The sequence below is a fragment of the Aquarana catesbeiana genome, linkage group LG01 (genome assembly GCF_042186555.1).
Source record: "Aquarana catesbeiana isolate 2022-GZ linkage group LG01, ASM4218655v1, whole genome shotgun sequence".
In the NCBI taxonomy this organism is placed as follows: Eukaryota; Metazoa; Chordata; class Amphibia; order Anura; family Ranidae; genus Aquarana; species Aquarana catesbeiana.
The window spans coordinates 73,255,778-73,277,960 of record NC_133324.1 but is presented as its reverse complement, the minus strand read 5'-3'; the positions used below and the strand labels follow the sequence as shown (position 1 = coordinate 73,277,960).

General features: G+C 44.5%; 1 protein-coding gene and 1 long non-coding RNA gene across 3 annotated transcripts in view; one reads left to right on the top strand and one right to left on the bottom strand.

Annotated features, from left to right (window-relative positions):
- Nucleotides 1–16,111, bottom strand: part of LOC141132201 (uncharacterized) — a 154,894-nt gene extending 138,783 nt beyond the window's left edge. The window contains exon 1 of one of the 2 annotated variants that reach the window (XR_012242868.1): nucleotides 15,923–16,111. This is a non-coding gene — a long non-coding RNA (uncharacterized lncRNA). The remainder of the gene's footprint in view (nucleotides 1–15,922) is intronic. The other variant, XR_012242867.1, reaches the window with a different exon arrangement.
- LOC141132194 (phospholipid-transporting ATPase IC-like) overlaps nucleotides 16,022–22,183 on the top strand; it is a 151,614-nt gene continuing 145,452 nt past the window's right edge. Inside the window, exon 1 of the mRNA XM_073620313.1 lies at nucleotides 16,022–16,162. The gene's annotated coding sequence lies outside the window, so the exon portion shown is untranslated. The remainder of the gene's footprint in view (nucleotides 16,163–22,183) is intronic.

Below are 22,183 nucleotides of genomic sequence, written 5' to 3'. Positions count from 1 at the left end.
GTTTGATGAAATAAAAAAGATGATCTTAGGCCGAGTACATGGATACCAAACATGACATGCTTTAAAATTGCGCACAAATGCGCAGCGGCGACAAAATAAATACATTTTTAAAAGCCTTTAAAAGCCTTTACAGGTTACCACTTTAGATTTACAGAGGAGGTCTACTGCTAAAATTACTGCTCTCGTTCTGTCCTTCACGGTGATACCTCACATGCATGGTGCAATTGCTGTTTACATTTGACGCCAGACCGACGCTTGCGTTCGCCTTTGCGCGAGAGCAGGGGGGGACAGGGGTGCTTTTTTTTTTTTTTTTTTTTTTTTTTCTTTATTATTTTTTTGCTTTTTTATCTTATTTTTAAACTGTTCCTTTCATTTTTATTTTTTTTTTATTAATTTTATTGTTATCTCAGGGAATGTAAATATCCCCTATGATAGCAATAGGTAGTGACAGGTACTCTTTTTTTTAAAAATTGGGCTCTATTAGACCCTAGATCTCTCCTCTGCCCTCAAAGCATCTGACCACACCAAGATCGGTGTGATAAAATGCTTTCCCAATTTCCCAATGGCGCTGTTTACATTCGGCGAAATCTAAGTCATGAAATGCTCGTAGCTTCCGGTTTCTTAGGCCATAGAGATGTTTGGAGCCATTCTGGTCTCTGATCAGCTCTATGGTCAGCTGGCTGAATCACCGGCTGCATTTTCAGGTTCCCTGTTGGGACAGGAAAGCCAGAGAAAAACATGGAAGACGGTGGGGGGGGGGCATTCCCTCCCACTGCTTGCAAAAGCAGTCTAGAGGCTAATTAGCTGCTAGGATTGCTTTTACATGAAAGCCGACCGCTGGCTGAAAAGAATGATACCAAGATGATACCTAAACCTGCAGGCATCATTCTGGTATAACCACTCAAAGTCCAGCAACATACCAGTACGTTGCTGGTCCTTGTTAGGCATATATTGTAAACTTTTTTTTCATGCAGCCTGTGGGCTGAACGAAAAAAAGATATTGATCAGTGGGTATGCCCACCATTAGAATACCTCCCTTCATCCACCCACTTCTAATGATGGGCATACATGCACCATTTATATATGCCGAAGCATGGGGGCATCCTCCCGCAAAAGGCAGGAGCAAATTGCTCCTCCACCCACTGCTGCCCCCACGCTTCGGCATATATGCTGAAGTATGTAACTGTGGTGGTGAAATCACCTCCGACAGCGCTGGAGTCACGGCTTTATATATCGTGGGAGCAAACGCTGTTGCTGTCAAGATAAATAAATCCGCGCTGCAACTGAATGGCGTACCTGAAAACAATAAAATGGTTACCAACAAAACACAGTAAACGGTAAAGTATAAAAAATCTGAAAAGCAAACATGGTAAAACATAATAACAATAAAACATTGCAGAATAGAATAGAGTAAAAAAGAGCAGAACAATAGAGAGAGAATAGAGAGAGAGAGAACAATAAAACAACAACTATTTTTGGTTTTTTTATTTTATATTTTTTTTTGTGTTTTTATTTTTTTTTATTTTTTTTTTTATTTTTTTTTTTACACTTTTTTTTAGTAACTTTTAACTTTTGTAACTCGTTCCAGGTTTGGGTCTCTCAAAATGCAATGGCATCTTGGGAGACCCTGTGTTAGTGTGCCTAGTCTGTGCAGTGCTGAACCCTACGCTAATACTCAACTAATGTATGGTAGCGTTCAAAGCATTCACCCATGCAAAGACCAGGATTGCCAGGACAGGAGGGACAATAAGACCGGGTGTCACGCCTAAATCCGCGCTTGCTGCAGACACGACATCTTTTTTGGGGGGCTTTTTGGGTAGGGGTACTCGGGATGGCATAAAGAAAATGCCGCTCATGCAGCCGGCTTACTGCATTTGGTTGGGGAAGGTGAGATTGAGCACCGTCTGGAAACAGAAGGGCTCTGACGATCTCTTCCTGGAATTTAAGGAAGGATCCAGTCTGTCCTGAAGCTCTGTATAGCACATGAGCGTTCAGCAAAGCCAATTGTATAAATAAACAGACACTTTTTTGTACCAGCGTCTGGCCTTACGGGCAACTAGGTACGGCGCCAACAACTGGTCGTTGAGGTCCACCCCTCCCATATTAAGGTTGTATTCGTGGACACAGAGGGGTTTCTCCACAACACCAGTCGCCGTAGGAATTTGGGTCGTCGTGTCTGCATGAAGGGAGGTGAGAACGAAAACATTCTTCTTATCCCTCCACTTCATAGCGAGCAAATTATTATACTTCAAGCAGGCTCTCTCCCCCAGCCTAAGACGGGAATCTACAAGCCGCTGGGGAAAGCCCCGGCGATTAGGTCGCACGGTGCCACATGCTCCAATCTGCTGATCAAACAAGTGACTAAAAAGTGGCACGCTCGTATAATAATTGTCCACGTACAAGTGGTACCCCTTTCCGAATAAGGGTGACACCAAGTCCCACACTATCTTGCCAGCGCTTCCTATGTAGTCAGGGCAGTTTGTCGGCTCTACGTGACTATCTTTGCCCTCGTAAACCATAAAACTATATGTATAGCCTGTGGCCCTGTCACAGAGCTTATACATCTTGACCCCGTATCTGGCACGCTTGCTGGGAAGGTACTGTTTGAATGACAAGCGGCCAGAAAATTTAATCAGGGACTCATCAATGCAGACAACTTGATGGGGGGTAAACAAGTCTGCAAAATGTTGGTTGAAGTGGTTTACGAGGGGCCGAATTTTGTAGAGCCGATCGTATGCAGGGTCTCCACGAGGACGACAGAGTTCATTGTCGTTGAAGTGCATGAACCGCAAAATCTGCTCGTATCGTGCCCTGGCCATGGAAGCAGAGAACAAGGGTGAATGGTAAATTGGGTCAGTGGACCAATATGACCGCAACTGGACTGGGGATTAGCGGCGATGTGTTGACCAGCGTATAAATTGCTTTGGTCCACAATAGATCTATAGAGATCTTCGGTGAAAAACAGTGAATAAAAATCCAGTGGCGTAAAGTCAACTGTTTCCACCTGAATTCCGGGTTGGCCAGTGAAAGGGGGAAGTACGGGTGCTGCAGAAGTGGTGGGTTCCCAATTCGGATTGGCCAATGCAGCAGGAAGGGCACTATGGGCACGACGGGCCTGTCTTTGTCTTCTTGGTGGCAGCGGGACACTACTAGTGCTTGCCACCTCGCCAGCTTGAACTGCACTTATGGGACTCGCCACGTCACCACGTGATACTGCAGTGCTGGATGTACGACCAGGGTGTACTAGGCCGCTGGTGCTTGCCAGTTCACCAGAAGGAATAGCGGCGCTAGTACTTCTCTGCTCCATACGAGAGCCCTGCGGTTCTTGCACTTCAAGGACAGAAGAAGATTGGGGTCTGGTACGCCTGACCTTAGCAGGGACCACAACTCTGTCGTCAGAGCTATCTGTCATGGAGCCGCTGTCCTCTACAGGTTCGTATTCTGAGCCTGAACTTGACAGATGAGTGACTTCCTCTTCACTATCTGTCATGCTCAGAAACCTGTAGGCCTCTTCACTAGTGTACCTTCGATTTGCCATTTTGGGCTCTAAATTTAGGGGTACACTAGTGAGACTCACAGGCAAAAAAGCTCCTGACTGTCAGCGACTGTATCAAAACGCTACCAAAAAAACTGTTAGCGATCGCAGGGATCAGGCCTGACTCTGCGAACGCTGCAGTTATGTGTGCTTAGTGTTTTGTAAGTGTCAGTTATCGATCGATACTGCACTTGGGTGGGCTGGGCAGGGCTGGGCCGAGGAGCAAAATGCAGGTGCTAGCAGGTATCTGGGCTGATCCCGCTAACACTGCGTTTCAGGGAACCCTAAACTGCTGGGGAGTATAGATCTGATCGGATCAGATATCGATCCGCTCAGATACTATAGCACTAAGGGAGGTGTATGCTGCGTGCGTGGGTTTTAGCGGTACTGGCGCTAACCTGACGCTGCCTGGGGCGACGCAGACCTTAGCTGACCCTAAAAATGTAATTTATATCACTGCCGGGCAATTAGGGGGTTAAACCTTTATAGGGTAATAAACGGCGGGTGCCCTAAAACTATAATAAACTGTAATAAACTGTAATAAACTATAATAAACTACAAAAAACAAACTAGCTAACCAGCGTCACCCGTAACACTTATACGGTGATTGCTGGTGAAAGGGTTAACTAGGGGGCAATCAGGGGGTTAAAACCTTTAGCAGGTAGTATATGGGGGTCCCTGTCGCTATAAAACACTGACAGCGAACCTATATACTTACCTCCCTAACTAGCGTCACCTGTGTCACTAATACAGCGATCAGAAAAACGATCGCTTAGCGACACTGGTGACGGGGGGTAATCAAGGGGTTAACTTTTATTAGGGGGGGTTAGGGGGGTACCCTGGACCTAAAGGGGGCTAACCTAACTGCCCTAACACTTGTAACTGACACAAACTGACACCAATGCAAAAAAAAAAAAAAATGCTATTGGTGTCAGAGTGACAGGGGGTACAGGGGGGTGATCGGGGGGTGATGGGGGGTGACAAGTGTGCCTGGCGTGTTCTACTGTTAGTGTAGTGTTGTGCAGACTTACTTGATGTCTTCTCTCCTCCGCGCCGGATCAAAAAGACCGACTCGAGGAGGGATGACATCACTTCCTTTCCCTCTGTTTACCTTACAGAGGGAAAGGAAGCATTCTCATTCGCCGGGAGCGATCGGGAGGGGGTGGCCAACAATGGATGGCCTCCCCCTCACCTCTCATCGCCCGAGAAGAAATGGCGACCGCCTCGGGCACCGGGGGGGGGGACCGATCGGACCCCCCACCCGCGGAAGGCAAATCACGTATATATACGTGATTTTGCCTGTCCGTGCCACCTTGCCGACGTAAATCGGCGTGAGGCGGTCATCAAGTGGTTAAGCTCTGTCATATTGGATGGAGAGCGTCTGTGAACAGCAATTTTCAAGTCTTGCCACAGTTTCTCAATTGGATTTAGGTTTGGACTTTGACTGGGCCATTCTATAATGCCCCGTACACACGGTCGGATTTTCCGACAGAAAATGTGTGATAGGACCTTGTTGTCGGAAATTCCGACCGTGTGTAGGCTCCATCACACATTTTCCATCGGATTTTCCGACACCCAAAGTTTGAGAGCAGGCTATAAAATTTTCCGACAACAAAATCCGTTGTCGGAATTTCTGATCGTGTGTGTATGCAAATCCGACGCACAAAGTGCCACGCATGCTCAGAATAAATAAAGAGATGAAAGCTATTGGCCACTGCCCCGTTTATAGTCCCGACGTACGTGTTTTATGTCACCGCGTTCAGAGCGATCGGATTTTCTGACAACTTTGTGTGACCGTGTGTATGCAAGACAAGTTTGAGCCAACATCCGTCGGAAAAAATCCTAGGATTTTGTTGTCGGAATGTCCGATCAATGTCCGACCGTGTGTACAGGGCATAACACATGACTATTGATCTAAACTATTCCATTGTAGCTCTGGCTGTATGTTTAGGATCATTGTCTTGCTGGTTTTCCTCTAAGATTGCCCTGTACTTGGCTCCATTCATCTTCCGATCAACTCTGACCAGCTTCCCTGTCCCTGCTGAAGGAAAGCATCCCCACAACATGATGCCACCACCATATTTCACGGTGGGGATGGTGTGTTCAGGGTGATGTGTGGTGTTAGTTTTCTGCCACACAAAGTCCTTTGCCTCCTGTAATGTTTCCAATTTAATACATGGCACTTGTTTCCTCCATATCAAGGAGCGGAATATAGTGTTGCATTTTTTGAATACATGGATATGAATCCAGATGGGGGCATTGTGGAGCACATACAAAAGTTGTGTACCCCAGACCATTTTTTATCAGATTACATCGTCCCACCACCGAGAGGGGTAGTTTGATCCAACTAGCTGTTTTTTCCTGGAATTTTTGAATCAGGGGATTTACATTAAGTTTAACATGGAGTTCCAGGTTGGGATGAATAACTATGCCTAAATACCGAAATGTAACTACCACCCTGATCTGGTCCGCTGCTGAGGGAAGAGGCGATATAAGGGGATCAAGTGGTAACAGTGTGGATTTGTTCCCAGTTTATTTTGAACCCTGAGAAGGTTCCAAATTTACAGATTAATTCCATGAGATTTGTTAAAGAGGCAGATGTGTCACCCAAAAAGATGAGCGCGCCATCCGCATACAGGGCTATTTTATCCTCTAAATCTTTCCTTTTAAATCCACATATAGCTGGGTTCCCCCTGATAGCAGTGGCCAGAGGCTCTATGGCCAGAGCAAAGAGCAACAGGGATAGCGGGCAGCCCTGTCTTGTTCCTCGGTGTAGATCAAAGAAGGGGGACAATGTGTTGTTTATTCGAATGCAAGCTTTCGGTGTCCTATATAGTAGTTTAATCCAAGAAATAAACATCTCCCCCAAGTTGAATTTCTCCAGCACCCTCCAAAGGTAATTCCATTCTACACTATCAAATGCCTTAGCGGCGTCTAGTGAAAGGATATCTCTTCGACCTTGATTATCTGTTGGAATCTGCATGTTTGGATACAATCTGCGAAGGTTGTGTGCGGTGGACCTGTTAGGTATACATCCTGATTGATCCGGGTGCACTATTTTTGTCACCACCTGGGACAACCGTGTAGCAAAGACTTTAGTAATCAATTTTAGATTGTGATTTCAAAGTGATATGGGCCTGTATGACTCAGGTTGTTCCGGATCCTTCCCGGGCTTCAACAGGACCAGCACCACTGCCTCGTACATGGAGTCTGATAAGGAGTCATTAGCATGTGCTTTCTTGATTGTATGAAGCAACTCCGGTAGGAATATGCCTCCAACTTTCTTATACATTTCAACGGGGAGTCCATCATTTCCCGGGGCCTTAGAATTAGGGAATGTTGCTAGGGCAATTTGCAATTCCTCTAGAGATAGAGGTGCATTTAGCAGTTTTTTGTCTTCCCCCTGTATTGTGGGGAGTGGTATTTCATCTAATAATTCAGTTAAGGAGGCTTCGGGATAGTTCACCTTTGAGGACTATACATCCTAAAAAAAGGTACAGAATCCCTTCATAACTGAGGGGGTGTCCATAGCTACCTGTGTTGGTGACACCGCCAAGCGGTGTACGATTGGTGATGGTTGTTGCGATTTAGCTATTGCCGATAACCTATGTCCTGTTTTTTCCCCCTCTTCAAAGTATGTTTGTGAGGTAAAGAAGCGTTTGTTTTCTGCTTGTTGGTTATGAATGTTGCGGTATATGTTTTGTGCATCTTTCCATTTTCTTTCACTATCAGGTGTGGGAGCTTGTAAGAGTTCCTCCTATTCTCATCTCCTTGATACACATCCCCCTGATAAAGGCCTTCAGTGTATCCCAAACCACACCAGGTGGGGCAGAGTGTTTATTATCCAGTAAAAAGTGTTGAATTTTTATTTGCATATGTTTAGTGTCTCTAAAGGATTGTCCAGAAAGGATTCATCTTCCAATGTATAGGGAGTTTTATAATAGGGAAGGTTAGACTGAGTTGTACTGGGGAGTGGTCAGACAGACCTCTGATAAGATAGGTAACCTTAGGGTCATAGTAGTGTGTTAATGTATTGCCCAATGCTAAATCAATGCGTGACAAAGTGGAGTGCGTCAGTGAGTGACATTTATCATACTTCCTATTCACATAGGTATCTATAAATAATGATAAGCTGTTATTAACCAATTGTTTCCAATATGAAAGTGTGGGCAAGGAAGGTTTTTTCCAGTACAGGGCAATAGCTTTTCTGGCATAGAACAATGTAATATCAGCAAATGTCCGCTCTGCCTCTGTAGGAGGACTCCACCCAAAAACCTACCATATGTTGACAGGTCCAGAAGATGTGTGAGAAGTCTCCCAGAGCCACACCGCCAACAGTCGGAAGAGCACGTAGGATTCATCTTATGAAGTCGGTATGGCGTAAAGTAGGCTCTATGCTCAAATTTAAATTCAATCAAAGGTCTCTCAATGAGACCAAGGATGGAAAGGGAAGGTCCCACACATCATCCCAGTCATCATTGATAGATTAAAGGTTGAGGTAAGTAAAGAAAAAGAGGATAACTTCCGATTAGTGATGACCTGAGAGACCAACTTAACATTATATTTGGTTCATACCAGTAGCGGTGCATCCATAAGGGCGCACGGGCGCCACCCCCTCTGTGAACAATGGATAGATTCATGCATAGCATGAATCTATCCAATGCAGACGATGCCACCCCCTATTCCAGTGGCAGGGGGTGTTTTTGAAGCACCTGATTAGAGCCATAGGCTCTAATAGGCGTCAAAAAAGTGACCTGCTAGCGCAATGCTTGGAGCTCGCAGTTCACCCAGGTGTGTTAGAACAGTGAATGAATATTCGATTTCCTAACACTGAACCGCCCCCCCGCAATCAAGTGCTCAGGTCTATTACCTGTCACCTGATTGGCTGAAACGACAAGCGCTGTGATTGGATGCCTATCAGGAGGAGAGGATGGGAGGGGACGCACGGAGGACCGAGACTGGGTAAGTGCCTGGCAAACGGCGAGCAGGCGGGGTCACAGTGGCGGCATTCGATGGCACAGTGTCAGCATTCGATGGGCACAGTGGCTGCATTTGATGGCACAGTGGCAGCATTTGATGGGCACAGTGGCAGCATTCGATGGGCACAGTGGCTGCATTTGATGGCACAGTGGCAGCATTTGATGGGCACAGTGGCAGCATTCGATGGGCACAGTGGCTGCATTTGATGGGCACAGTGGCAGCATTTGATGGGCACAGTGGCTGTCTTTGATGGCACAGTGGCTGTCTTTGATGGCACAGTGGCAGCATTTGATGGGCACAGTGGCAGCATTCGATGGGCACAGTGGCTGCGTTTGATGGCACAGTGGCAGCATTCGATGGGCACAGTGGCAGCATTTGATGGGCACATTGGTAGCATTTGATGGGCACATTGGTAGCATTTGATGGGCACATTGGCAGCATTTGATGGGCACAGTGGCTGTGTTTGATGGCACAGTGGCTGCAATTGATGTTTTTTTTTTCAGAATTTTTCAGTTTGTTTGCGCCTCCCAAAAATTTTGAGCACCAGCCGCCACTGGTCCATACAATAGGTTCTGGTAGTTTATAGAACTGGGCAGTTGTGATGCGTCCATAAGGGTGCACGGGTGCTGCCCCCTCTCTCCAGCCACCCCCTCTATCACCAATTGATTGATTCATGCATTGCATGAATCTATCTATGGCTGCCGCTGCCACCCTCTATTCAGGCGCCCGGAACCTGAATTACAGCAGCGGGGGGTGTTTTTGAAGCACCTGGTTAGAACCATAGGCTTTAATAGGTGTCAAAAAAGGTAAGCAGCGAGCACCATGGTTGGCGCTCGCAGTTCACTCAGCTGTGTTAGAAAAGCGAATGAATATTCGCTTTCCTAACACTGAACCGCCTCTCCACCAATCAGGTGCTCGGGTCTGTTACCCGTCACCTGATTGGCTGAAATGACAGGCGCTGTGATTGGACGCCTATCAGGTGTCCAATCATAGGATCGGACGGGAGAAGACATCGAGGACATGGAGGAAACCGCTCGCCGCCGTTACCTGCTGCCCCGAGAAAGGAAAAGTGCCGGGCAGATGGCGGGCGGGGGGGGGCACAGTGGGAGCATTTGATGGGCACAGTGGGAGCATTTGGTGGGTACAGTGGCTGCGTTTGATAGTACAGTGAGGCTGCAATTGATTGGGGGGGGGGGGGTTGCAGTTTGTTTGCGCCTCCCCAAAAATTTTGAGCACCAGCCGCCACTGGAACTGGGGAAAAGTAGGATTCAACCAGAGAGGAACATTTAGTGAAATTGCTGTTTTAGGGTAATGCTCGCATCTAAGACCAGCCCTCCAAGCTCGGATAGTAGTAAGCATTGGTTTATTTCTAATCAGCTCCCCATACATGCTCCAATCTGGTTGCACACAATTATTCTCTGGTAATAGCAAGAGTAGAGCTGAGTGTTTGCTGTTTGTTCTTATATTACATAGTTTTGGTAAACCTAAAGATTGTACAAACATTGTATCGTCAGATTGCAATGTGTATGGTGACCCTAATATGTACATCCAATATTCAGTGCATATCAGACAGTCTCCTATAAGTTATTGGGAAAGTTTGGTTATATTGATCTTTGCATTGTTATTAGAAATTAACAGAACTTAAAACACATTCATTTCAACACCAACACAGGTCTGCAGCAGTCTGCCAATATGATTGTTCATTCTTCTTTTAATGTCTAATTACTTTACTAAAATTATCACGGTGGCATTTTTCTTTTCTTTTCTTTTTTTTCTCTCTTTTTTTTTTTTTTGACAAAGGACATTCAGCCTACGACTTCCAATCTGTTGTGAAGCTACAAATCCCAGTGTGACAATTGTTTGACAAATAAAGAGAAGTAGTCAGGTTGCCAGTTACCTGTAGATCACCCAGCACTTAGTATACTGTGTCCTTAGTTACATACTTAGTACTGATATTTCTCTGTGGAGGAACCTGTAAAGCCTCCACTGCGTGGATGTAAATAACAGCTTGGGCTGTTAAGCTGCATGCCTTCCACTCCAATGTCTAGACATACTTAGGGTAGAGTTGCCACCTCATCCTTTTAAACCCGAACACCTTTGAATTACACAGTTTCTGAAGGCTAATTAAATGCAGATAAGACACCAAGTGAGTTTAATTACCACCTTAACCAGCAACAGAACCTGTGTAATTCATATGTGTTCGGGTTTAAAGGGATGAGGTGGCAACCCTATCTTAGGGTTGCCACCTCATCCCTTTAAAACCAAACACATATTAATTACACAGGTTCTGTGGGTGATTAAGGTGGTAATTAAACTCACTTAGTGTCTTATCTGAATTAAATTAGCCTCAGAACCTGTGTAATTCAAAGGTGTTCGGGTTTAAAGGGATGAGGTGGCAACTCTAGACATACCACCCTTCAAAATGAGTACCAAGTGTAAAGATGGCCAAACAGCTAGATTTTCATTTGAAGGTTCACACAAAATTCTAGAAAATCATTCATGAGAACATTTGATGATGACATCTATCATTTCACACATGTATCATTGTTTGTTTGCCCCTACCTCACTCTGTAGCTAGGGGGTGCTCTGTGATTTAGTCCCACCCTCCTTCTTCGTGCTTTAGCCTCCATTCATCAAATGCACTGTATTCTTCTGGAGCTTTTTTTTTTTTTTTTTTTTTTTTTTTATCTGATGTTCATCTCTCATGATCTGCACAAGGTTTTGGATGAAAAAGCTTTCTGTGATCTGCAGGATGTCATTTGGATCTAATCTCTGACTGCTCATCCTAAGACCGTAATTTACAGCTATCTTGCCACAATTGGATTGGTTATTGAAATCACACTTGCAGTGCTTAGTTTGGAAAAGCAGAAAAACATCATTCAGTCAATTAATTAGGTTTGAAAGCCCTAAAGGCTAAGATCACTTTAACCGCTTGCCGACCAGCTCACGACGATGTACGCCGGCACAATGGCAGAACAGTGGTGTAGTGGTTAGAACTCTCACTTAGCAGCGATAGGGTCGCTGGTTCAAATCCCGACCACGACACCATCTGCCTGCAGTTTGCATGTTCTCCCTGTGCCTGTGTGGGTTTCCTCCGGGTACTCTGGTTTCCTCCCACACTCCAAAGACATGCTGGTAGGTTAATTAGATCCTGTTGAAAAATTGGCCAAATATGTGTATGTTGTATGTGTATATGTTTGTAAGCGCGTCGGGACCTCATGGGGCAAGGGCCACGCTATACCGCAGATGGACACCGGTGGCAAAAAGCGACCTCAGGCGATTCAGTTCGCATAGGTATTTCTATGCAAGTCATTCATTCATTTAATGGCACGGCTGCGCAAATGGGCGTACAGGTACGTCCCCTTTAAGAAGCGGCATTGTGGGCGCGCGCGTGGCAGAGATCTACTGCTCCCTGTCATTGGGAGCAGTGATCGCTGTTACGTCCTAGGTAGCCCATCCCCCCCACAGTTAGAATCACTCCCTAGGACGCACTTAACCCCTTGATCGCCCCCTAGTATTTAACCCCTTCCCTGCTAGTGTCGTTTATACAGTAATCACTGATTGCTGTATAAATGACAATGGTCCCAAAACAGTGTCAAAAGTGTCCATAATGTCGCAGTCACGATAAAAATCGCTGCCAAAAATTGCCGCCATTACTAATAAAAAAAAAAATCTATAATAAAAATGCCATAAATCTATCCCCTATTTTGTAGACGTTATAACTTTTGCGCAAACCGATCAATATACGCTTATTGCGATTTTTTTTTTACCAAAAATATGTAGAAGAATACGTATCGGCCTAAACTGAGGAAAAAAAAAAGTCTTTTTTATATATTTTTTGGGGATATTTATTATAGCAAAAAGTAAAAAATATTGCTTTTTTTCAAAATTGTCGCTCTTTTTTTGTTTATAGCGCAAAAAATAAAAAACGCAGAGGTGATCAAATACCACCAAAAGAAAGCTCTATGTGGGGCAAAAAAAAGGACATCAATTTTGTTTGGGTGCAACGTCGCACGACCGCGCAATTGTCATTTAAAGCAACGCAGTGCCGTTTTGCAAAAAAGCGCTCTGGTCAGGAAGGGGGTGAATTCTTCTGGGGCATGAAGTGGTTAAAAAAAAAATAATAAATGCACATTTTTTGCAGGTAAAAAAAAAATGTGCATTTATTATTTTTTTGTAGTAGGAGCTCGGAAAGCATTGCACCAGCGATCAGCAGATTGCTGATGCCATGCAGGTCTCCTGCACACTGTCAGTGTATCTGCTTGCCTGTACATCCCGCATGACCGAGCTGTTTTCAGACAGTGACAGCTATTACGGGGAACTGATTAGGGTGAACAAGAAGGTAACTCCTCGGGCAATGAACCTGGCTGTGTCAGCAAGCCGTCGATCCCAATCAATTAGTCGACAGCGGGCAGCTAACAGGTAGATCGGGAACAAGCCCTGCATTTGCGGGTCCTTCTGCCCACCCCCCCCCCCCCACTTCTCATCAAGAGTGCGACATATCACAGTACGGGAGCTACCTGAGTTAACGGTTCACATTAGCCAGCTGGTGATTGGTTGCCAGGGAGCTGGGCGGTCCTAGCAACCAATCACCAGCTTGTTCATGTGAACTCTGGCAGCTTCTGCCCTCCATCCAGTACTGTGACATCTCTCGCTCTCCACTCTACTGCACAGTGTACACTATTGTAATGTAGGAGACTGCTAATTACAGTGTGTATGTGTGTGTGTGTGTGGGGGGGGGGAGCAGGACACAATATGGGGGAGGTGATGTGAAGGGGGCACAGGACACTGTTATGGGGGGGGGGGGGGGGCAGGCAGAGGACACCACAGTGGGGTGTGATGTGGAGGGGGAAGAGGACACTACATGGGGGGGGGGTTAAAGAGAGGCAGAGGACACTACGGGGGGGGTGATGTGAAGGGGGGCACAGGACACTACAGTGGGGGTAATGTGACGGGGCCAGAGGATACTACAGTGGAGGGGGGGATGATGTGAAGGGGGCCGAAGACATTGCTATGGGGGGAGAGCAGAGAACACTCTATTGGGGGGTTTATGTGAAGCAGGAGACTGGTATGCGGAGGAAGAAGACACTACATTTTTTTTTTAAAGGGCGTCCCCCCCTTCCTTACTCGGGTATTTTTGATTTCCTCCATGGTGTCCAGGTAATTAGACATGTGCACTGCCGAAAAATGCTTTTTTTTCCGTTTTCGTTTCATTCGTTATAATTAGCATTTGTTATTTTGATCATTCGTAACTTCGCATGCATTCAAATTCGTTACGTTCCATTTGTTTAGATGCGGCATTCGTTAATTCGGATAATTCATAATTTCGGGTAAATTTGTATTCTTTACGTTCACTAACATTTATGCAGCGTACACACGAGCAGACTTTTCAACTGGACTGGTCCGAGGGACCGTGTCCGGCGGACAAACCGATCGTGTGTGGGCTTCATCGGACCTTCAGCGGACTTTTCCAGTCGAAAATCTGATGGACTTTAGATTTGGAACATGCTTCAAATCTTTTCGACGGACTCGAGTGCGGTCGAAAAATCCGCTCGTCTGTATGCTAGTCCGACGGACGAAAACCCACGCTAGGGCAGCTATTGGCTACTGGCTATCAACTTCCTTATTCTAGTTCGGTCGTACGTCATCACGTACGAATCCGTCGGATTTTGGTGTGATCGTGTGTAGGCAAGTCCGTTCGTTCAAAAGTCCGTCGGAAGTCCGTCAAAAGTCTGACGAAAGTCCACCGGAATGGCCGTCGGACTTTTGTTGCCGAAAGTCCGCTCGTGTGTACGCGGCCTTAGCCAAATTTAAAAGGAAATTCCAATACCTATTCTTTAATAGTTTATAACTATTATAGTTTTTATTATTATTACTATTATTAATAAAAAATAATATAAAAAAAAAACTATAATAATGGTTAATAATTTAAAGGAGTTGTAAAAGCAAAATGTTTTTTATCTTAATACATACTATGCATTAAGATAAAAAAAACCTGTGTGTAGCAGCCTCCCCAGCACCCCCCCCAACACTTACCCTGAGCCCCTTCTCTATACAACGATGTCCACGATTCCATCGGCCATCCGGGACTCTCCTCCTGATTGGCTGGGGCACAACCGTGGCACCAGTGGCTCCCGCGGCTGTCAATCAAAGTCAGTTAGCCAATCAAGGGAAGAGAGGGAGCGGGGCCTAACGGTAGCTGCATGTCTGAATGGACACACAGGGCTGCAGCTCGGCTCGGGTGCCCCCATAGCAAGCTGCTGGTCTATGGGGGCACTCGTCAGGAGGGAGGGGCCAGCAGCAGCGAAGAGGGACCCGAGAAGAGGAGGATCTGGGCTGCTTTGTGCAAATCCACTGCACAAAGACGGTAAGTATAACGTGTTTGTTATTTTTTTTAAAAAGAGAGAGAACTTTAGTACGAAAAAATTAATTATCCGAATGTTTTTCTTTCTTATTTCTGGATTTTCGTTCTCTTTGATTTTCTGATTTTCAAATTTTTGGATTTTTATTTTTTCTGTTTTTCTGATTTTTGAATTTTCGTTATTTCTGATTTTCGAATTTTTGTTCTTTTAGAAAATTTGTTTTCGAAAAAATTTGTCAAATAGTCTTTCGTTCATTCAGATGCTTCCGAACGAACGAATATGTCGAATTTTGATGAAAAACGAATTCGGAACTAAACGAATTGCACATCTCAACCTCTGGAAGGTTGCCTACCCTTGTCATATCCCATACGTTCCATACAACCTTATAGTGTATGTAAATTCTACCAATACATTTTTCTTATTTGCTCCCTTTTGGTCTGTTAATTATACCATTGAAGGTGTTTTATTATATCTGTTTGGCAAATGCAAAACGAAAATAAAAGTAGCTGTTTATCCAGCCAAAAATCACGTGAGCTGATAACTTCATTTGCTCTCTGCCTCTGAACTGTTATCAGCTAACTGTTACCTGCTATCTCCCTGACTGCAAAACATCTCCCCCTGTTATGGAAAAGAGAGGGAGGTGTCATGTAGTCCTAGCACACTCTCTGTCCTAGGGTGACAATTCTGTTCAGTACAGTTATCACCTGTAGGACAGGAAGTGAGTTAATGGCAGGATCACTAGGTAAAAAAAAAAGAAAGGAAAAGTGTGAAAAAAGAAAACAAGTAAGCCACCACTAAGTACAGTACAACAGTAAGTAATAATACTATCAATTTTTGCTCTTGGGTTTAGATATGCTTTAAGCTTAGATCTGACAACACCCATAATACTGTTACTCAGCTTGCAAGGAGGAAACTTTCTTGGCAGTCAAATGGAAAGGTTATAATAACACCATTATATTACAGAAAAAGTCTTCTGTAGAAATGACATGAAACGTTTTCATGTAATTGTAGCTTTCTTTGAAATGCGCCTTCCAGCCGCACTGACCTGATGGATGGTGTCGGAGTTGGAGGAATGTTCTCTTACCCGTTGAAGGAGATGTCTTTCCTTCATCTTCGGGAACTTACAATGAGCATGTAGAACTTGTTTGTGTCAGTGTAACCACTTCCCTCTGTCCAATCACATACACCTTGTAAAGTCATACAGCACGCCACACCTTCCAGTATAGATATGACTGTGGGTTATTCATAGCTGGACGCTTAACACCTGAAGATAAGAGACACAAAGGTAAGCGATGGGGGATCCAGCTGGCTGGAGGGGATTAGAGAGTAAGCCATGGAGTAAACTGTATGAAAATGTTAGTATGGGGTGCTCATGATTTATTGTCCAGGTGGATGGATAGAAATTAGACCAAGGTGTAAAGGATTAGTCTACCCAACAATGATATTTCAGTCCTAGTCTGACAATGGTAGGTATCTCATGCGGGTTATACTGATAAGATCTCCTTGCTTACATTCTTGGCTTCCTTCTGGCATGGAGTCTTCTTCTATAGAACCTTACTGTCCCTTTTACACAGGTGTTACTATCAGATCCACCTGTCAGTTAGGTGAGTCTGAACTAATGTTCAATGTTAGTCTAAGGGCAGGTGCGTCCTTTTACATGCGATTACCTTCGAGTCGATCTAGATCTGGACAAGGAATGAAAAGGTCTATGTTCTTTTCCATCTTTTGGAAACGTGATGGATCAGAGGCAGTCACATGTTAATGAACACACGTTTGTCTACATACTCGTGCCCATAGACTTAACATGGGTTCAATTAGCTCAGAGAGGCAAAACCTAATTATTTGGATCCATACCTTTCGGATCCCCATATCATTCTGATCCATACCATTCAGATCCATACCATTCGGCTCCAATTCAGCAAGGAATCTGGGTCCAATAAGCTCCATGAGGCAAAACTGAATTATTTGGATCCATATCACACTGATCCATACCATTCGAATCCATACCATTTGGATCCATATCATTCAGCTCCAATTCAACAAGAAAACTGGGTCCAATAAGCTCTGGGAGGAAAAACTGAATTATTTGGATCCAAACCATTTTGATCCATACCATTTGGATGCATATCATACTGATCCATACCTATTGAATCCATATCATTTGGATCCATACCATTCAGCCCCAATTCAGCGAGGAAACTGGGTCCAATAAGCTCCATGAGGCAAAACTGAATTATTTGGATTTATACCATTCGGATCCATACCATTTGGATTCATATCATAATGATCCATACCATTTGAAACCATACCATTTGTATCCATACCTTTTTGCCCCAATTCAGCAAGGAAACTAGGTCCAATAAGCTCCATGAGACCAAACTGAATTAAAAATGTAATTGTAAAATGTCCCTAACACTTCTGCATTATCTGTCATTCCAAATAAAAAGAATCCCTTGTGAAGATGCCTACAGAGAGGAGATGAGATGTAAGTCTACTAATCGTAGCCATTTCTGGTGGGAGGTTGAGATGATCATTTTCTTCATGACCGTTCTCTGGGTAAAGGGGGACACTCTTATTGCTATGATTTTCCCCAAGTCAGTGCCAGGACTGTCTTTAGGTCTGTGTAGCCCTTCCCTCCTCCCATAGCACTTATGCAAGCTCAGCAGTTCCCTCGCTGTCCATGGCTTCAATACCTTCTGAGTGCACAGATCTAAAGTCCTGATCTGAATACTTGTTCCATAGGGATTCAGAAAGTATTGACAGCCAGGGACAGCCAGGGAAGTAGCATTTTCAGACAGCGCGAGGCTGGCGATGGCAGACTTCATTGTCTTGGAAAGCGACCTGTCTAGAAAGAAACAAAGGATCAGATGGTATGTGGTCACCTGATCTCTGCTGAAAGGACTTATCAGCCAACCTGAGCTTTAGATAAGGTGATTGAATGCTTTAAGGTTTGGTGACATGAAAAAGAGTGTAGAGAGTCGTTTTTTCCAGGAAGTGCTGTTAGTGGCAGGATCTCTGAATAAGAAACTTTACAACACAATAACAAAAAAAAACATTCGCTTAAAGTGTTACTAAAACCAGGAACATGCATTCACTATATCTGGTCTCAAACAGTACACAGAAAATGGAAATGCAATTATTTTAGTAAATATAAACTGCTAAATACCTTTTCTCATCAGCAGTATATAGCAGTCTTGTGACTTCTATCAGTGTTTGGATAAAGCTTGTAGGAGGAGTTTTCATTCTCCTTAGACTGTCCTGTGAGGCGGACCCTCTGTCTGGACAATGCTGATGATGGGGCACATATCCTCCCACTGATACTAATGATGGGGCACATATCCTAATGATAACAACGATGGGGCACTATTCCTTTCCCTAACACCAAATCTGGCCCCTCTAAAGTCTATAGCACAATAAACTGACCCTTTGTTTAGAAAGTTTGGAGACCCCTGTGATAGACCAACACAAAGTGACACATAATTGTGAAGTGGAAGGGGAATGATAAATGGTTTTCAATTTTTTTTACAAATAAATATGTGAAAAGTGTATTTGTATTCAGCCCCCTTTACTCTGATACCCCTAACTAAAATCTATTGAAACAATTTCTTTCAGAAGTCACCTAATTAGTAAATAGAGTCCACCTGTGTGTAATTGAATCTCAGTATAAATAAAGCTGTTCTGTGAAGCCCTCAGAGATTTGTTACAGAACCTCAGTGTACAAAAAGCATCATGAAGGCCAAGGAACACACCAGACAGGTCAGGGATAAAGTTGTGGAGAAGTTTAAGGCTGGCTTCACCACGCAGCACAGAGCGGATCCCAGCAGGGGTCCAATGCGTTCCCATTTATCGTTTCAGGTCCAATTTCAGGCCGAGTTTTTGGCTAAATTCGGACCTGAAATGGACCAAAATATGCACAGGACTCCTGTGCAAATCGCACCAGAGCCGCTCCGGAGATGTTTGAACCAGCTCCATAGAGAGCCGGTTACAGTCTCCTGGCATGCGAATTGGATGTGGGGAAACCATCCAATTCGCACGAGTGTGAACCCAGCCTCAAGCTTTAAACATCTCATGGAGCACTGTTCAATCCATCATCTGAAAATAGAAAGAGTATGGCACAACTGCAAACCTACCAAGACATGGCTAACCACCTAAACTGACAGGCCGGGCAAGGAGAGCATTAATCAGAGAAGCAGCCAAGAGGCCCATGGTAACTCTGGAGGAGCTGTCGAGTCCACAGCTCAGGTGGGACCATCTGTCCACAGGACAACTATTAGTTGTGCACTCCACAAATCTGGAAGAGTGGCAAGAAGAAAGCCATTGTCGAAAGAAAGCCATAAGAAGTCCCATTTGCAGTTTGCGAGAAGCCACAGGAAACATGCGGAAGAAAGTGCTCTGGTCAGATGAGACCAAAATTTAACTTTTTGGCCTGAAAGTAAAACGCTATGTGTGGCGGAAAACTAACACTGCACATCACCCTGTCCCTGAACACACCACGAAACATGGTGGTGGCAGCATCATGTTGTGGGGATGCTTTTCTTCAGCAGCGACAGGGAAGCTGGTCAGAGTTCATGGGAAGATGGATGGAGCCAAATACAGAAGAAAACCTGTTGGAGTGTGCAAAAGACTTGAGACGGGGCGGAGGTTGGCCTTCCAGCAGGACAACAACCCTAAACATACAGCCAGAGCTACAATGGAATGGTTTATATCAAAGCATATTCATGTGTTAGAATGGCCCAGTCAAAGTCCAGACCTAAATCCAATTGAGAATCTGTGGCAAGACTTGAAAATTACTGTTCACAGACGCTCTCCATCCAATCTGACAGAGCTTGAGCTATTTTGCAAAGAAGAATGAACAAAAATGTCACTCTCTAGATGTGCAAAGCTGGTAGAGACATCCCCAAAAAGACTTGCAGCTGTAATTGCAGCAAAAGGTAGTTCTACAAAGTATTGACTCAGGGGGGCTAAACACAAATGCACACCACACTTTTCACACATTTATTTTGAAAACCATTTATCATTTTCCTTCCACTTCACAATTATGTGCCACTTTGTGTTTGTCTATCACATAAAACCCTAATAAAATACATTGATGTTTTTGGTTGTAACATGACAAAATGTGGAACAATTCAAGGGGTGTGAATACTTTTTCAAGGCACTGTATATCCCTATCAATGGTTGTTAAGGAAGTGGCGAATGCTGGCCTTATTTATTTGCTTGCCATAAATTCCCAGCCATTTAAACAAAGCGTCCACTTGACGTCATCCTTCAAATATGGTCATGTCCGTATATTGTCAATAACATCACTTGGGAGATCCTGCCTCTTTGTTTATATCAGCTGTTATTCACTGGAGCTGTAAGTACTGGGTAAGCATTTGTTAGGATAGGATTAGGATTAGGATTGTTAGGATAGGATTGCTTCTGCAAGCAATCTGTGGGTCGATGGGCAACGGGCATCATGATTGACTTGGATCTGCTGGATGACGTGATTGATGGTGAAAAGACTTATCAGAAACTGTTCCCATTTGTTTTTGTGAATAAGTAGTGGTACTATGTATACCATAATAATTCATAATATAGGGAGTTGTATCTGAAGGCCCACCTATTGATAACAGTGGCTACCCGATTGCATTAAAACTCCTCCTCAACCTGCAGACCCCTACAACCACTGGGCCAGGGTTGTGGGGAAGAGGTCTTCATCAACATCAGGACAAGGTACTTTACCCCCATGTTGAGGACATGTGACCTGGTATTAGTTCAGGAGGAAAGGGGGCACATGCTTATTCTCCCCTTTACTGGCCAGTAAGGATATGATCAGATAAGGGTCTTGCATGGATTTTTTGTTATTTTTGTGTGGCATTCCCCCTTAAAATCCAAACCATATCCTTTAGACCTGGCATAGAATTGGGGGGGGGGGGGGCATTCTGTTATTTATTTATTTTTGTGTTGTTTTTGCATGGGATTCCCCTTAAAATTCATAACAGACCAAAAGACCAAAATGGCCTGGTATGAATTATAAAGGGAACTCCATGCTTTTTTTTTGTGGAGGCCCCTATTAACATCTACAGTATATCAGACTTTCATCTAGGATAAGGGTCCGCTATAAATTAATGGAATCCCTGGCCGCTTTGTTTACAGACAGAGCAAATCAGCTGGGAGCTGTCATTTAACCCCTTTGCACCTAAGGGTAAAACAAATCTAAATGCCTTATGCCGCGTACACACGACCGGACTTTCCGGCAGAAAAGGTCCGACGGAATCATTCCGTCGGACATTCCGATCGTGTGTGGGCTTCATTGGACCTTTTCTTTCGAAAATTCTGATGGACCTAGAAATAGAACAGGTTTCAAATCTTTCCGACTGACTCAATCCCTATCGAGAAAACAGTTCGTTTATATGCTAGTCCGATGGACCAAAAATGACACAAGGGCAGCTATTGGCTACTGGCTATTGAACTTCCTTTTTCTAGTCCCATCGTACGTCTTCGCGTTCTAAACGATCGGAATTTGGTGTGATCGTGTGTAGGCAAGTCTGTTTCAGCGGAACTCCGTCGGAAAGACCATCAGAGTCTACTCTGATAGAAAGTCCGCTCGTGTGTACGCGGCATAAGCCCTATTTTGCAACTTTGACATGTGTTAGTAAACCTGTACATATCATCACAACAACCAGGTGGATTATACTTAGTTTTTTCAAGAAATTGAGCTTTCATTTGGTGGTAAATAGTAATGGATATCTCCTGGCTTTTTTTTATATTATCTAAGAAAAACTGGCCCAATAGTAAAAAAAAAAAAAAAAAACATTTTTTAAAATGTAACTTTATATTTCTTGCTGCTACCATAACCTACCATCAAAGAACAACCAAAAATTTCCCTAAGGCCCCTTTCACACTGGGGCGGTTTGCAGGCGTTATTGCGCTAAAAATAGCGCCTGCAAACCTCCCCTAAACAGCTTCCGCTGTTTGTTCAGTGTGAAAGCCCGAGGGCTTTCACACTGAAGCGGTGCGCTGGCAGGAGAAGAAAAAATCTCCTGCAAGCCGCATCTTTGGAGCGGTGAAGGAGCGATGTATTCACCGCTCCTAAACCGCTCCTGCCCATTGAAATCAATGGGACAGCGCGGCTATACCGCGGTAATACCGCGGCTATAGCCGCGCTATACGAGGGGTTTTAACCCTTTTTCGGCCACCAGCGGGGGGTTAAAACCGCACCGCTAGCGGCCGAATACCGCAGTAAAACAGCGCTAAAAATAGCGCTGTTTTACCGCCGACGCCCCCTACCGCCCCAGTGTGAAAGGGGCCTAATTCTCCTGCTCCT